Here is a 16,991-nt window from a genome sequence, read left to right as displayed (position 1 = left end):
CTGTTGTCAACATTGACTCACATGCACAGAGAAAGGTTCACCAAACCTTTGGAGCATGATTCGACAGAACATCAGCATTTTTACATAAAACTGGTAAAAAAAGTTTCTTTCAGCGTGTCATCTCAGATGAACGCACATATATGTTTGGCACAATTTTTACGCCGGATGCCCTTCCTGACACAACCCTTCTCAGGGAGTAGAGGCCCCAGTGGGATACAAACCCACAACCCATGGTTTACCAAACCAGTGCTCTAACCACTGAGCTACAGGGACTTACATAAAACTGGGAGTGCTAGGCTATATTTTTGTTTCCTGACTGTGAGCTGTTTTGTATATAAAGTATGTGAACATAACTCAAGCAATCCTTGAACGAATGTCCTCTCCAGAGCACCGGTGACGACCATTACATGGTTTTCCTCATTTTATTCTCTCCATTTTTACTGTCAACACCACGGTAATGAGTCCATCCGATTGCGTTGACGGGTGAAACAATTTCTGGTTCCCCCTCTCCTAGTGGTGGTTGACTATACAAGATAAAGCCCAGTGATCGTGATGCGGTGCTATCGGTGTACTGTCTGACTGAGATATGGCAATATTTTACGGTAGTAGTCTGATATAGTGCAAGTGAAAGCTCTGATCCAGTTATAAGAAAAAGTTTAAACTGTAAAAAATAAGCAGTGTCACTGAAGGTGTAGTGGTACACTCGCCCGACTTTGGTGCAGATAGCGTGAGTTCAGTTCACACTCAGTGACAGTCTCTATATGTGCCCTGGAACCGACTGGCAACAAGTTCAGGGTGTAGTCCGCCTTTTGCACCATGTTAGCTGGGATAGGCTCCAGCACTCCTGCAACCTTTGTGAAGATGAGCGGTTTGGAAAAAGGATCAATAACCACAACCACACACCGTGAGAGAGAACGTATTGATTGACAGCTGAAGGGCTGATCTGTAATGCCTTCAGCAGACATCCCCACACAGTCCTGTGGCTCTTAGTGGCCTTTTTTTTTGTTTTTTTTGTTTTTTTTAAATATCAGAACCTAAAGGCCTCTTTATACTCATGCATGCGCCAACCGTGCTGACGTCACTACGGCTCCCCCTACACAGACTTTCCCTTTTTACTCAGCGCAACCCATCCAGTTTCTTTGCCACTTATCCTCACGAGAGTCGGTGAGAGTGCCGGAGCCTATGCCAGCTGTCAACGGGCAGGAGACAGGGTACACCCTGAACTGGTTGCCAGCCAATCGCAGGGCACATGGAGACAAACAACTGTACTCACAATCACACCTAGAGGCCATTTAGAGTGTCCAATTAATGTTGCATGTTTTTGGGATGTGTGAGGAAACTGGAGTGCCCAGAGAAAATCCACAAAGCACGAGGAGAATATGCAAACTCAACACACACGCACGAACGCACACACACACACACACACCACACACACACACACACACACACACACACACACACACACACACACACACATTAATTTCTATTTTCTCTCCTAGAATCATTTTGACTTGAAAATAGGGCTAAATAGTCATGCTTCATTTTGATTTAATTATATTGAGGATGAATTTTCACCATTTTTGTTTGTTTTGTTTTTTGGAAGAATTCTTAGCATCTGCTAATCTCCCCAGATGGGTGAGCAAACCCTGCTAAATAGGAACAGAAAACACATGGCCAACCATTAATAATTGAATGATTAAGGCATAGGTTGGAAATTTCCATGGAACATCCTTGAATGCTTGTACCTATCAGAGTTTATCCCAGTTAGTATATATTTGTATTCCTATTCATTTAAAAGAGATGTTGAAGTTTTCAATTTGTAGTTAAAATCTTTGTCAGTTACCAGATACCTGTCTTGGTAAAAAGAAACTGCAGACAAGTAAATTTTTTTGGGGTTGTGGTTTCCATATTCTTAATCAGTCACACTTCATTGGCCTTTGGTTCCATGCAATAAGCAGTGATGTCACAACCAAGTCCATTCTCACATCTTAATTTCCCAACCAGACTGTAATCTATAACCAGAAAATGGATTAGAAAGTCTTGACTTGAAGTATCGATGGCTTTTGGATACGTACCCTCCCAGCAATTTTGGCTTCATTGGCAACTTGTCTGAAATCTTTTATTCATTGGTCTAGCTTGGATGAGAACAGGTTGCAGTCTGATCTTAGTACATGGGCTGGGTTGTTCTACCCCACCTCCCACCTCCCATCTGAGGTTTCGAGGAGTGCCAATACAGGTATTGTTTATTCTGTCAACACTGAAAACTTACTTGGCCTCACTGTCCTGTCTCACTGTATGTCGACCACCGTCTGGATGAGAGATAAAGACCGCCAGGCACTCTGGCCATCCTCTCCTACAACTGGCATTTACCAGGCACATATATGAAACGTGTATGCATGCACACTCCTCAGAAACCTCAGAGGAAATCCCAAACCTGCTGGCTAATCTTCACTAAATCTGCCCCCCCCCCCCCTGGCTTTATCTGCCTTTGTTATCAGCTCTGGGTCTGAGAGAATGGCAGGGGGTCACAAGGGTAAGACTTATTTTCCAGCATTTGCTTGTATAGAGGGGGGCAGGAGCAAAAGCATCGGACCTCCCCTTGCTCAACTCTTCAACCCACCACACTTGCAGCCCCCAACTCTGATATTTTTGGAAGTCCTTTTTCTTTATTCTGTCTTTTCTTCCATTTTCCCTTCCTTTAAAACACAAATAAATGTGTGCTGGATGACTGAGCAGAAGCAACACCTCCCCCATCAATCTAGAACCACTAGGCTCAGGGGAGGAGGTGGGAGCAAGTCCCTTTGCAGGCCTCCACAAGACCCAACAGCGTGCCCCCAATGTCTCTCACACAGCTACTGGATCCAGTCTTATTATCAGCAGTATATTGTTTGATTCCAGCAACTTTTGATGCATGTTATTGCTCACAAAGTGTACTGTGACCTGTCTGAGATGTCTGAAAAGATGTTAGACCTCAACACATAAGCTAGTCCAGAGCAGTTGTGTGTTACTGAAAATATCCCACATGGGGAAAAAATAATATATCAGGAAGACAATACAAAACATAGAATAAGTGGGTTAAAAGGGAATGGAAAAGCAATTGTGAATTTTAGTGGCTCATAAACTGAGAGACATGTGAGCAACACAGTATTTCTCTGTCTCTCGCAGATAGAGAGAAGTGAATTCCAGAATAGTGTCGTCACAGGGAGCAAAGGGAAGGCAGGGAAGTGGTTTGAGAAGAAAAAAGAAAATCTTGGTATACGCGTCTGGATAAGTTTGTGGGTGGCGTGGTGGGTGGTGGTCTCTCTATTCTCGCTCTCTCTCTCACTCTGTATTGCTACCTAAAGATCCGTCAATCGCCACATAGAAACCAGCTCTGGCTGAAAATCTTGTTTATAAATACATTTGCCTTAGCAGGGAAACTCAGATTTGTACCTGATAGCCTGAAACGCATGAGAATTCGTGCCTTTATATGTGTTTTGTCTTCATGAATGCTGTATATAAAGCACGATAAAATGAGCCAAAGAGGAACATCATGTGTAGGGCAAACTGTTGTTCCAAGTTAATTTGGTTACTGTAAACTTTACAGATAAAGTAAGTGTACTGTTACTGTACAGAGGATATATGTGTACCGGAATTGTTATCGTTCCTCATTCACCCTGACTGGGACAACAGTACAGAATTTAGAAATCCAAAGCCTCTGAGGTTGATAAGCTTGGAATTTGTATTTATTACTGTATTAACTATTTTCTAAACTGAAAATGGAGGGATGGATGAATTATAGTATTTCAATTTATATTATTGTCGATGGTGAACAATTATTGTAAATCCAAATATTTTGGAGGCCAATCCCATTGTGGAACAGATTGCACCCAATCATAAGCGTTTCCACTGTAAAGTAGGCTAAGTAGTACAGTACAAACAATGCTTTGCACATCCACAGTATTTTTCCCAAGAATCATGTCATCTGTTCTTTGCATAGTTGCTGCTTTAGTAGCTAGCACTAAAGACGCATTACCTGTTGAGTAATGTGAACGGAATAGAATGCAATGAAGCCCAAAACGAACTTTTGGAAAAAGTGGTTTCCATAAGTGCGCAGGGAATGGGGCAAAGTTTGTGACAAAGAACAAGGGACAAACAAAAAAGTAAAAACGTGCTCGTGAAGAGTTACATTCTTGTCTGTTTGTTGCCATGCACACTCCAGCAATCTTGCTCTCAGCACTGTGTGGTATTTGTCCCTAGCTAAAATTCAGAGAGCGAAGTGCGAACTGCAAACTTTCCCAAGGATACTATAAGGCAGTATGCTGCTGTTTGCCTTCCGTCATTGTGGAGCAGCTCCATCTCACCCTTCTCCTCTACTCCCTCCAATGAGTGGCTGGCTGAACAGACCAGCAATTTCATTAGGAAATTACTCCTGGTGGTGAAACAGTGGGCAACTCATTAGCGCATCTGCAAAACAGATTTGAGAATCCGTGATCAAATACAGCATTGCCTGTGTGAAGTTTGCAGGTTCTCCTTGTGCCTTCGTGGGTTTCCTCCCACATCCCCAAATCATGTATGGTAGGTTAACTGAAGACCCAAAATTGCCCGTGGGTGTGAATGGTTGTTTGTTGGTACTGTATGTGCTTTGCGATTTGTTGCCAACCACTTTAGGGTGTAACATGCCTTTTACCCAGAGTCAAATGAAATAGTAACCAGCACGCCAGTGACCTTAGTGCGTATAAGTGATAGGAAAAATGAATGGATGGATGGAATTTAATCTTGGCAACAGAATTTCTAATGGTTACTACTAAAGGTCAAGTTTGGAGGGTGAATCAGCAATGTCCTTCGCACTCATTCATATTTTAAAGTTCTGAAATATTTAAACTTAATGGGACAGTTCTGGGGTCGATGCCTGGCTCCACCACTACATACAGAATATAGGGAAACTTGCTTATCTCCTGCAGAATGACAGACAATGTAATACTGTACTGTTCTAATTCAAGGAGATACACTATATATCAATAGGCCTAATTTAGGGTGGCCAACAGAAGCAATGTGCTGCAAACAACTAAATGCTACATACCAGGAATGTCACAAAAAAACAGCAAAATAAAAATGCTGCAATCACAGAGAGAAACTGTGAGAGAAAAATGCTGCAGCTTTAAAAAAAAAAAAACCCAACCAAATCACAAAAGTAACAGCATGAGAAAAATGCTCAAAACAAAAAAAACACACACACACTAATCCCTCAACAATTGGAAAAGAGAAATGCTGAAAGTTCACGCGACAGTGGAAGTCTGCCAGGCCACAGTCTTGTGAGACTAGAGGCACCACAAGTACAGAAAGTGAGATATGACACGCCCATTTTAACCTCAATACCAATAGTGACACTAAACTAGGGAGGTTGAAGTCGTCAGCGCATTCCACATGTGTGGACAGCAAGAAAACCAAAAGGCCAAGTATGCCGGCACATTGTGCTGCAGACAGTTGTTTGCCACACAATTCCAAGTGGGGAACTGAAAGTCCGTTTCACACATAATTATTATTATTTGTTTGTCTTTCTATCAAATGTTGCATATTGAAAACATACTTTTGGGTGTTGGCAAAACAGTAACTCGTGAAATTAGCTTGAGAAATGAGCAAATTCCAAGTAATTTCAGTCTCCATGCATTGCCTTCTTTGGGAAGGACGACCTCCCCAACATGCCCGACACATAGGTATGTTCGATAGCTGGGCTGCCAAAGGGCACTGGTGTATTATTAGAATTCCCACATAGTTTCTCGGCAGGTGCCCCACTGTGACATGGTTGGCTCCTGTGTCGTGGGAAGGGCAGACTACATACATGTAAAAAGGTGACCATTCAAAACATGTAACACATTTGTACGAAATGAAGTTTGTCATTATTAGGTTAAAGGCTAAGGGTCTCAAGACAGTTTAGGAAGGGTTAAGGTTAGGATTAGGGTGGGTTCGGTTTAGTGTATCGAGTACCCCTTCTAGTTTGCGTATCGTTCAAACTGGTCAACAGATGACACTGTCTCCACTGCTGTCTAGTCTACCTCACACACCTTCACTCTGAGAAATCATTTGTAAGACTGCTGTTGATAAACTTCAGCTCAGCATTCAATACCATCATCCCTCGACTTTTGATCAACAAATTAGACCTGCTGGGGCTAAACACTTCGATGAACCACTGGCTATTGGACTTTTTGATAGGGAGACAGTATGGGTCAGCAGCAACAGATCCAGCACCATCACTCTGAATAAGGGGGGCACATCAAGGTTATATGTTGAGTCCCCTCCAATACACCCTGCTGGACTTATGACTGCACGGCGACATACAGCTTCATTAAATTTGCAGACCAAAAAACTGTGGCGGGTCTCATTACAAATGGGGACAAGACAGACTACATGTGGGGTGAGCCACCTGTCCGTGTGGTACATGGACAACAATCTCTCCCCAAATGTGGCAAAAAAACAAACAAAAAAAAGGATATTATTGTAGACTTCACGAGAGTTCATTCCCAGCATGCTTCCTTGAACATCAATGGTGCTGGGGTGGAGAGAGTGCATGGTACCAAATTCCCAGGAGTACACGTCTCTGAAACATCTATACGAGCACAACATCATCACTGACTAAGAAAGCTCATCAGAGTCTCTAGTTCCTGCGGAGACCCCCGACGCCCATTATGTGCTCGTTCTAAAGTGGGAGTATAGCGAGCATCTTGACCAACTGCATCAGAGTGTGGTACGGAGTCTGCACCGCATCCTGCTGCAAGACTCTCCATCACATAATGAGGGCAGCTGAGAAGATAATCAGAATCTTTCTTCCCTACCTGCAGGACACCACGCGTCACACCTGCAAAGCCCTCTGCATAGCACAGGACGCACTCCATCCATCACACAGCCTCATCAGTTTAGTCCCATCAGGTAGCAGACTGGATTCTGGGGGCCAGGACTAGCAGACTCAAAGACAGTTTTATTCATCAGGCTGTCAGAAATCTGAACTCTCTCCTCATTCTACCCCCTTTTCCTTGTCTGCCCTCTTCCCATGTGAACTCTGACACCCCATGTACATGCACCTGCATGTGCGCACACACACACACACACACACACACACACACACACACACACACATCCACACACACAAGGTTCAGGGACCAGCCACTTTCGGCATTGGGGTTTTGTCAACTCATTTATGAATGTATTATTTGCCTTGGTTATCTAACCATGACTAAGTTGTAAACGACAAATGATCTTTGATATTGGAAATTCTATTAATTCTTTTTATACTGTACATACCCCATATTTTTATTTTGGTTTTTATATTGTTTGTACTGTCTTTGTAGCACCATGGCCCCTTGAGTACCATTACATCAAAACTCTCTCTGTCTTAGATATATTGAAGAACTGACAATAAAAGCACATTGAAACTTTGATGAAAGATATTAACACCATCACAATTAAGTCAATAATTTATAAGAAATTGAAGTTGACTTTCGTGTAAATCCCTGAAAATACAAATGTGATCACGAGGGGGGGGGGCAGGGGGCATTTTGAAAAAATCGATGACTGTGGTGCATCCTGGTGATATCTGTTAACAAAATTCAGACAAAAATTGAAAGTAAAATATCTAAGTCATATTGGCCACACCTGAATCAAGCGACAAGGTGGACGATAGTCTAATGTTTTTTTGTTTTGTTTTTACGCCGTCACACTGCCTCGCGATTGATGCAATGAGCACCCCTGGTGTAACTGAATTTTCTTTGACATGCCTCATGATGTTGATGACTTTCGACGTAAATGCACTCACTAAATGTGACGCAGTTCTGAACATGCGCTTTCATACATGCTCCGTACGCATAACTTGCATTTCCTGTTGCCGGGTGAATACCGGTTGTTTTGGAGCAGGGTCGTTTAGTTAACAACCTATATGAAATAAACACGTAAATTAATGTCAAGAACAGAAAAAATAAGCAACGTCTTGAGAGAATGCAAGGGGAGGGGCGTTACTGTTACTAGTGTTAGTGCCTCAACATGGCTATGCTCGTGAAAGCAGAACAACGAACGCAAACGCATGTTCGTTCAATGTTGTCAACTAATATCCGGATTAATTCTAGGCAATTCTTCCTCAATTTTCTGGAGCAATTTTCATGGAAATTTAAAAATCCGGAATTCCGGGAAAATCCGGAGGACTTACAACACTGACTTATTTTGCCCTTTTGAAGCAGTAGAACATATTCTACACTGACACAACAGCCAATTTTAGAGGAGTGGAGAGTGTCCAGGAGCCAGTACTATTGGAGCAGAGCATGTCTTGCCTAAAAACTGTGTGAATTCTAATTATACGGCATTATTATCTATGAAAGCCACCCCTTAAAGTCCTGGCAGACTTCTGTTGTGTAATGTAAAGATGTTGCACTTCTCCTCACAGGTGCTCTGGTTGTGTGTGTTTTTTTTTTTATGTTTCCAATTTTTTCTGTGATTGCAGTATTTTTTTTCTTTCAGCAATTTTCTTTAGCTGCTGTTTTCTCAGACTGCAGCATTTTCAAATTTCAGGATTTTTCCAATACTTTCATGCTTCTGTCCTGAATTATCAAAATAATAGTGAATTTTTTTGGCAAAGAACGTATGAGAGGTTGCAATTGAATTTAATAACGTGAAGTTAGCAATCAAACTTGTAAGAGACAGACAATAATAAATAATAAAAGTAAAAATTACAGCCCTTGTAGTGGCTGTCATGTGATTGTATTGTCACTGTTGTATGATTATTGTGTTGTATTGTTGCTGACAGTTGAGCAGAGGCAGATACATTTGGATTTTCAAAACTCCACATGAGCCTTTCAGACTTTTTCTTATGATGGGAATTGCATTTTGTGTTTGTAACCGTTTATTGCTGGGTATGCCCAAAATTAGTCAAACAATTAGTAAAAACAAACGGTAAAAAATAAATCACAGAGATTTGTGTCATCGCACTTACCCAGTAATTGCGATCTGTAAAAGAAGGCCGAACACTTTGATTTTATGCCCCTTTTCTCTCCTTCCTCTGACAATATCTACTGCCAGCCAAGACTGAGTCACTAAAACATTTCGATGAAGTTTAAGGGTATGAAATTGTGAGGGCAACATAAAGATTTGTCCTTTGCCAGTTTCCGCTAGGCATAAGACGGGAGAGAGGAGGAAGTGTTGTTGTCAACAGCTGGCTGGTTCGAGCAGTCTGTATAGGAGCAGCGACAGGAACGCGTAGGCGTGCATGTACAGAGGCCCCTGAGGTCTGAGAGGACAGTATGTACCTATTCTGTATTGAAGTGTACTATGTATGTGTGTGTTTGCATAAAGGCGTGTGTACGTTGATGCGGTGTATAGCTAATGCTTTGAAACACAAAGACTCAGACATGACATACTGTACTGAGGTTTCATGTTGTCTGTGCTTCTATTAGATGATGTCGACAAAAATTTGCTACTTTTGTTTTCATCAAAATTACTGAGCATTTGATAAAATGATGAAGGTGAAGTTGATGATTATCATTACTGCACCAAATAAACACTTTTGTGCACTATGCCTTGCAGAGATGTTTCTTTCATATTTAAAAGCACTGAGGCATGTCTTTTTCATGCTCTTCATTAATTTTTCAAAAGTAGTGACAAACATTACTTAACTGATTAATCCACCAATTGGACTTGACCACGTAGGATGGATTTGAACACACATGTGACACAATTCAGATTTTTTTTCTCCCATGTGGCACAATAGACATGGATTACAGCAAAGGTCAATAGAAAAGAAAAAAAAAACCCCAAAAAACATGGAAGTAGATATCTTCAGATTGGAATCAGGTTTCTTGTACATAAACTACATAATGTGCCTGATGTCATCAAATGAAATAGGATGATTAATGATGGATACACATGCATTTACTGCTGTAAAGAATAAAAATACTGGTGTGAAATTAAACTACAAAGAAAGCATAGATTATCATTGAAGGTCTAAATATGGTAAATATGAGGTACACAGGCATGAAATGAGGAAAATGATAGACTATGACCAGTAGAAAAGTCATCCTAAGGCAACTAAATATATAAATTCTAATACAGTTATTATTTATTCATTATTATTTACATTTCCATACATAAGATTGACTGGCTAGCAGTTCAGGCTATACCCTGGCTCTCCTGTGAAGTCAGTCGGGATAGGTTCCAGCGACCCACATCCAGGCTTGTCAGAATAATTACTGTATCGACATGTAAAATGGACACGATAGTTTTTCCAGACTCCGTAAATTGTCATTGTTGTGTGGAGCTGGCACACCGATAACACAGTGAACTGAAAGAGTTGGACGGTTGTTTTATTGGCCTGCGTTCAATACTCCAGAGCTTTGCTCTATGTGGAGTGCATTGATCCACACAACAGTGACACAAAGGAAAATTAACTTTTTATTGTGTTAGCTAATGAGATAGCCCTCAAGCTACTGAGCTGATAAATTAGGGAGCTAAAAAGCTCACCTCACTGTGGCAAAGTCTTAAATACTGCATTTTCCGCACTATAAGGCGCACCACATTATAATAGCATAGAATAGACACCACAGTAGAGGGTGGAGTTACGTTATGCATCCATTAGATAGAGCTGCACTAAAGGCTCAATATTGATCCATATATAAAGTGCACCTGATTATAAGGTGCACCGTCGGCTTTTGAGCAAATTAATGGCTTTTTCGGTACACCTTGTAGTGCAGAAAATATGGTATGCATAAAAACAACACCAACAAGAACAAAAATCAATATCCTCTCTTTGAGCTGTTGGTGATGGAGGACTACATGTGTTATATTTGTGTTTCTGGACTCATTCGCCCTCCTCATCTCTAGTAGGAGCCGTTTTTTTCTTTGTCAAAAAAAAAAAATAGAAAAAGACACCACTCTCCGCCCGTGCATAAACTACCATGGACGCAATGACATCATCATGAAAAACAAATCACCACAAGGCCTCGTCGACCCGTCATTTGAACCCTTCTGCGATGCCCAGATATTCACCAAATTGAAACTACATGCCTAAGTCAATATCCACCTGACCCTGCCAAAATCCAATAAATCATTGACTGGGCCATTCCCACCGTGTGGAGAGACCCACATGAGACAATGGGTCAGGGGCTGTCCTCACTCAGCTTCATTCAAGCCTTTTTCTCTCAGCACCTGTCACCTGCCGAGAGGAATTATGATGTTGGCAACTGAGAGCTGCTGGCCATAATTTGCCCATTAGACGAATGGAGGAACTGAAGGGGACTAAAATACCATTTATCATCTGAACTGATCACAAGAACCTTGCATACCTCAGTTCTGCCAAACGCTTTAACCTGGACAAGCTCGGCGAGCCCTCCTGAACCAATTTAATTTCAACCTGGATCCTGCAATAATGAACTTGATGCCCTATCCTGCATATACTCACCTCCTTCCAGCTCTACAGAACACAAACCTATCCTCCCTTCTTCCATGTGGAAAAGGCATCCCAAACCCAAGACAAGACCTCCCAACTGTCTATTTGTACCCAATTCCGCATCCTCTGTTGTCCTTCACTGGGCCCATAACTCCATGCTCATGATTTGCGGAGAAGAATGAGGCACAGGAGGAAGGGGTTACCAGTACATGGTGGAAGGGGAGGGGTATGGTCCAGAGGAGCATTCCTAGATTTCTTGAAAGCTGATCATTGATGACTCCCTCCTGTCAGACTTTTATGCAGCTCACACGGAGAAGCCTTGCAGCACGCAGGGAGGAGTCTGTTGAAAGGGGGGTACTGGCATGAGGTGCCCTGCAGTGCTATTATTGGAGCCTGGGTGGGACTTTGCGCCATCTCTCTTTCCCCTCCCCTCTCTCTTTCCAACACTTCCTTGACTATGAACCTGTCACCAATCAGCCCTAGTTACCACCCGTACTTAAGCCTGTCTTAACCCGGAAATCTTTGTCAAAGTATTGAAGCTTCTCCAGCAGTACAATTTCATTCTTCTGACCTCCGTGTTTTTCCTTGTCCTCAGTGTTTTATCCGTGTCCCTCACCAAGTGGATTTCTGCCATCATGCCAGCCGCCTTTCCTCGTTACTGCCTGCCATGCATTCTCTGCCTCAACAACCCACCAGTGAATCTCAAGGACCATCTCTATTTCCCTTTTCAATAAACTGATCATCACAAAACCCTTAGCTTCTGCCTGCTATTGGGTAGAGTCTCATACCACTTGTAATACCATCATCCATCCAAACATCATAGCACTCATCCTGACTAGGGTCGCGGGTCTGCTAAAGACAAGCCCAACTGACAGTTGGCGAGAGTCGGGGTACAACTTCAACAGGTTGCCACCAAATCATAGAGCATTTAGACAAACAACCCGCCACACTGAAATTCACACACACGGAAAGTGAGCCCTCATTAATCTACCATGCATGTTTTTGTAAGGTCGGAAACCAGACTACCTGGAGAAAACCCAGGAAGTACGAGAAGATGCAAAATCCACACAGGAGGGCCAGAGCCTGCATCTGAACTTATGACCATTGAACTGTGAAGTGGAAGTGCGAACGAGTGAGACAAGGTGAAGCCTGTTGTAAAATGTATGGCTTTAAAGACATAGCTCACAGAAATGAATTTTTAACAATTTACCAATCTGAATTTTGTTTTGAAGAAAAAATGTTCTTAAAATTACATTTATGACTCTGATCACCAAAATATCTTGACCGTTATGTATTCCAATTTAAACATTTGCAACATATTGTAAAAATGTTAATTACATATATATAGGCTATACCTGCTATTGCTTTCGTATGCAGTTTCTGTGAAAAGTAACACAAACGCATCTTAGTCTAAGAGTTCCTTTACAAATGGTCCTTCGATATGACTCAATTTGTCTTTACCAGGGGCACCTAAGGGAGCCTAATCATGCAGCAGACATTTTGCAATCACTGAATAGCAGAGATGGCAGCATGGTGAACGAGTGTTTAGCACACCTGACTCCCAGTTGTGAGGACCGGGGTTCAAATTCCAGTCCCGCCTGTTTGGAGTTTGTATGTTCTCGCCATGCCTGCATGGGTTTTCTCAATGTAGTCCGATCTACTCCCACATCCCAAAAATTACCCTGTATATGCCCTGCGATTGGCTGGTGACCAGTTTGGGGTGTACCCCATCTTTCGCTTGAATATAGCTGAGCTAGCCTCCAGCTTGCCCGTGACCCTAGAGAGGATAAGCGGTACAGAAAAAGGATGGATGAATGGAAAAAAGAAGAGAGCAAAATATATTATTTCTGTGGTATGTATACATTGTTTAAAAGTGCCAGAACAATTGAATGTCTTTACTGTGGTTACAAATGCATAAAGATGAGTTTAATAAGTCATTTCATCCATCCTTTTTCTGTACCGCTTATCCCCACTAGGGTCATGGGGCGCTGGAGCCGATTCCAGCTGACTTTGGGTGAAAGGCGGACTACACGGTGAACTAGTCGCCAGGCAGTCGCAGGGAACATAAAGACATGTACAACCATTTGCATTCACAATCACACCATCCCTGAGTCGGAACTGAACCCATCCTGCCCACACAAAAGTTAGGCCAGTGTAGCACTACACCATTAGCGGTGAATGAGTTGTTTGTATCATTTATTCACTTGTATCTGCAGAGTTTGAATTATTGCCCTTGAGTTTCACTAAAAGGAACTCCAAATCCTTCAGCATACCGAGAGATTTTGGATGTTTTCAAGTTTGTGGAAACAGTTTGTAGATGGCTCCATCCTTTTCCAACATGACTGTGCATCAGTGCACAAATCAAGGTTCATAAAGACACAGATGAGATGAGAGAGATGAGAGAGTTTGATGTGGTAGAACTTGACTGGCCTCAACCCTCCTCAATACTTTTTGAAGAATTAGAGCACAGACTGAGAGCCAGCCCTTCTCAATCAACATCAGTAGGCATCAGAAATATGCTTTTGGAAAAATGGTCAAAAATTGCCATAAACTCACTCCTCACCTTGTTGAAAGTCTTCCCACAAGTTTTTAAATAGATCCCACTTTAATTCATTTATGAGTCAAGGTAGGATATTGAATACTTTTGTCAACCCAGTGTACAGTATGTTGCAGTACCTGCCAGCAGTGGTAGCAGCAAGTGCACATTAGCCCAAAAACATTTGGTACTAACTTAACTGAGACTATGATGGAAACATTTAAGCATCATAGTCATGCTATGCCAAAGTTATCTAGCCTACTCACTTCTGAAACTTATTGTTTTTATTCATCATCAGATTTTATCACAATCATAGGATCAGTCATCATTATTTTTTTTTAAGAAATGCTCCACAAGTCATATCATCATATGATCTGAAGGTATCCATTTGCCTGGGTGTAGAAGTGGTATATACACGTTTCATAAAACAATTATAAGAAATGACAGCAACATTTTAAAATACTGTAATATGGTTGCAAGCAAATATAGCTTAAAGTTTAGTGAAAGGAACAGTAGTCAATAATAACAAAATAACAACACACAATAACGCAAAATATGGTCTAATCATATCATATTATAGCCTACATTTAAATACTGCATGACAATGAAGTCAAAATCCTATTACATGAGGCATTTTGAGAAGCTTTTAGGAGAGTGGGTCTTGGGGCTGCGTTTGTCTTAAGCAATATTACTACACATTGGCAATAAACAATTAACTAACTCTCATGGAGGTCACACAAGAGTGAAACATGTCATTCTTTTTCTTTTATGGTAATCGATCAAAGTGAATACAACGTATTGTAGAGAAAGTGACAGTAAAGATGCATGGACAGGTGGACCTATGCTTTGTGAGCACAGCTGGCCTACCCAGTTTGAGATTAGTCGACTAGGACCAAATTCGATAGATTGCCTCACGATGACATACAATAACAACGACAAGAAAGACGGGTTACGCTATCAAAATGGAGCCCTGCTTCATCATAAAAGAAAACAAATGGTTGCTATAAGTATGCTTGGTAAATTCCTGTAGATTTGGGCTCTTGGGAAGGAAGTACGAATAACAGGAAGTACAGTCATCAACAGACAAAAAAGACCAAGGCAGGATGACTTATCATATTTATAGCCGCTAAATGTGAATGAACTTAGATGTGTTTGTCTTTTTTTGTGTGCCACTTCAAAGGCTTTCATTTGTGGTGATCATCATGGATTATTTTCATATGCTGCTTGCTTTTTTTTTTCCTTATTGTTAAAAATGTTATTCTTAAACTATGGTTAAAAAAATTACAATTGCCTCTCACGGAAAGATAGCTGGGATAGGGTCCAGCATGCCCATGACGCTAGTGAGGATAAGCTGTATGGAAAATGAATGAATGAATGAATGATAAAAAAAAAAAAGTTTCCTTCCTCTTCTCTTCATTTCATCATCAACGGACTACATCCGGTACGATTTAGGGCAATGCCAAGCTTTACAGCCACTTTTTCAACAATATAACAAAATCTTCAAAAACAGCTACAGCATAAGGGGATGCTAAAAGGAATGACCCATTACATTTAGGTGAGGTTAATCTGATAAATAGAAACGATGGAGGAATTAATTTTCAACATTTGATGCCAGTGATGGTCTATGCAGCCAAAATCCTAGTGGCACTACCTGTCATAAACCTCCTAGCGGATAGCTCTCACAAACAGATGGACAGACAAATAACTATGTAACTGTTTTATTTATAGTTTGGCCTTGGTACAGATCTCCAACCTTAGGGTTGTATTAATGTGCTCAATTCTTTGTTTAAAAAACACATTTAAGTGATTATAGACTGCACAGTAGTGTACACAGTGTCAAGAGAATTCGGACTGGATTATAAGTAGAGGTGTGTAGTAAAATGTTACATTTACTCCATTATATGTACTCAAGTAACATTTTCATCATTATGCTACCGTCAGAAGACTCTGTGGCTACATCATCTCTTTGTGGAATCTCTGGTTTCTCTTTCTATGGAGTATTGCAGTGACTCAGTGGGAATGCACCTTGCTGATCCCTAGAGGTTGGCCAGGAATCCACTGCACATGTCTGCTCATCACCAGAAAGGTCCCACTCACTAATCCTGACACCCATTGAGACTCTGGGAACTCATGGGAACATAAAATTCCCTCAGGGTACTATGTCTTTCTTTAATACTCTCTTGGTATAAACTACCACATCAAAGTTGCAAACCGCCACCCATAAAAGGTAGGCTTCATTGCTGACCCTACGGGGGAAAAGAAAAAGAAAAAGGAAGCTTCTGTGTTACTTCCGTGTCTATTTTTCCTCAAACTCAAGATCTTTGGTTCCTCGGCTTGGCCACGACGTCTCATCTGATTCCTAGCCGTCCACGATGACGAACCTCCTTCCTTTGCTGACAGAAGCAGCAACAAGATTCTCCAAGACATACCAAGGAAGTCATTTTGCTATGATGTTCGTGACTGACTGCAGTGTTGTGATTAATAGGGCAAGTTTGCAACCTGTGGACATGCGATGCTAGCTTCTACCTTCTACCATTATAGCCCACGTTGTTTTGCTTCCGGTTTGTCCGCGTGATCGGCTGGAGTGGTAAAACATGTCTTTTAAAAGCGTCTGAACAACTAGCCCTTGTAGTCAGCATTCTTTGTCATCGTTTAAGTTAAAACAAACTCACGGGCATTCGTTTCTGATGTGTGGTGCGGTAGCAACAAATATGCTATACTAACTATTGTAAAATGGAAAGCGCCCACCCCCCACAGGACGTCAGCGTTCAGAGTTCAGGTTGGAGGAGCACATTACCGTAATAAATATAAATCTGTAACATAAGACATCGAATATCGTATAGAAATTTATATGTATAGCTTTTTTTAACCACTCTATGTACCTGTATATGACTATATATTGTAATTGTATTTTCTATTTATCATCCATACCTAAGAAGTGAAGAAAATAAGTATTTGAACACTCTGCTATATTGTAAGTTCTCCCACTTAGAAATCATGGAGGGGTCTGAAATTGTCATTGTAGGTGTATGTCCACTGTGAGAGAGATAA

The 16,991-nt window shown here is 41.4% G+C and overlaps 1 protein-coding gene across 4 annotated transcripts in view; it reads right to left on the bottom strand.

The window, feature by feature from the left end:
• The window catches only part of ccnd2a (cyclin D2, a), a 185,184-nt gene that overhangs the window by 115,788 nt on the left and 52,405 nt on the right, over positions 1–16,991 (bottom strand). The window contains exon 1 of one of the 4 annotated variants that reach the window (XM_061822926.1): positions 8,957–9,212. The exons of the other annotated variants lie outside the window; for them this stretch is intronic. The gene's annotated coding sequence lies outside the window, so the exon portion shown is untranslated. Of the gene's footprint in view, positions 1–8,956; positions 9,213–16,991 lie in introns of those variants that run through there. 4 annotated transcript variants of the gene reach the window in all.

Source organism: Syngnathoides biaculeatus, chromosome 6 (genome assembly GCF_019802595.1).
Source record: "Syngnathoides biaculeatus isolate LvHL_M chromosome 6, ASM1980259v1, whole genome shotgun sequence".
Classification (NCBI taxonomy): Eukaryota; Metazoa; Chordata; class Actinopteri; order Syngnathiformes; family Syngnathidae; genus Syngnathoides; species Syngnathoides biaculeatus.
Note: the sequence above shows the minus strand (reverse complement) of the source record. Positions and strands in the feature narration are given on the sequence as shown.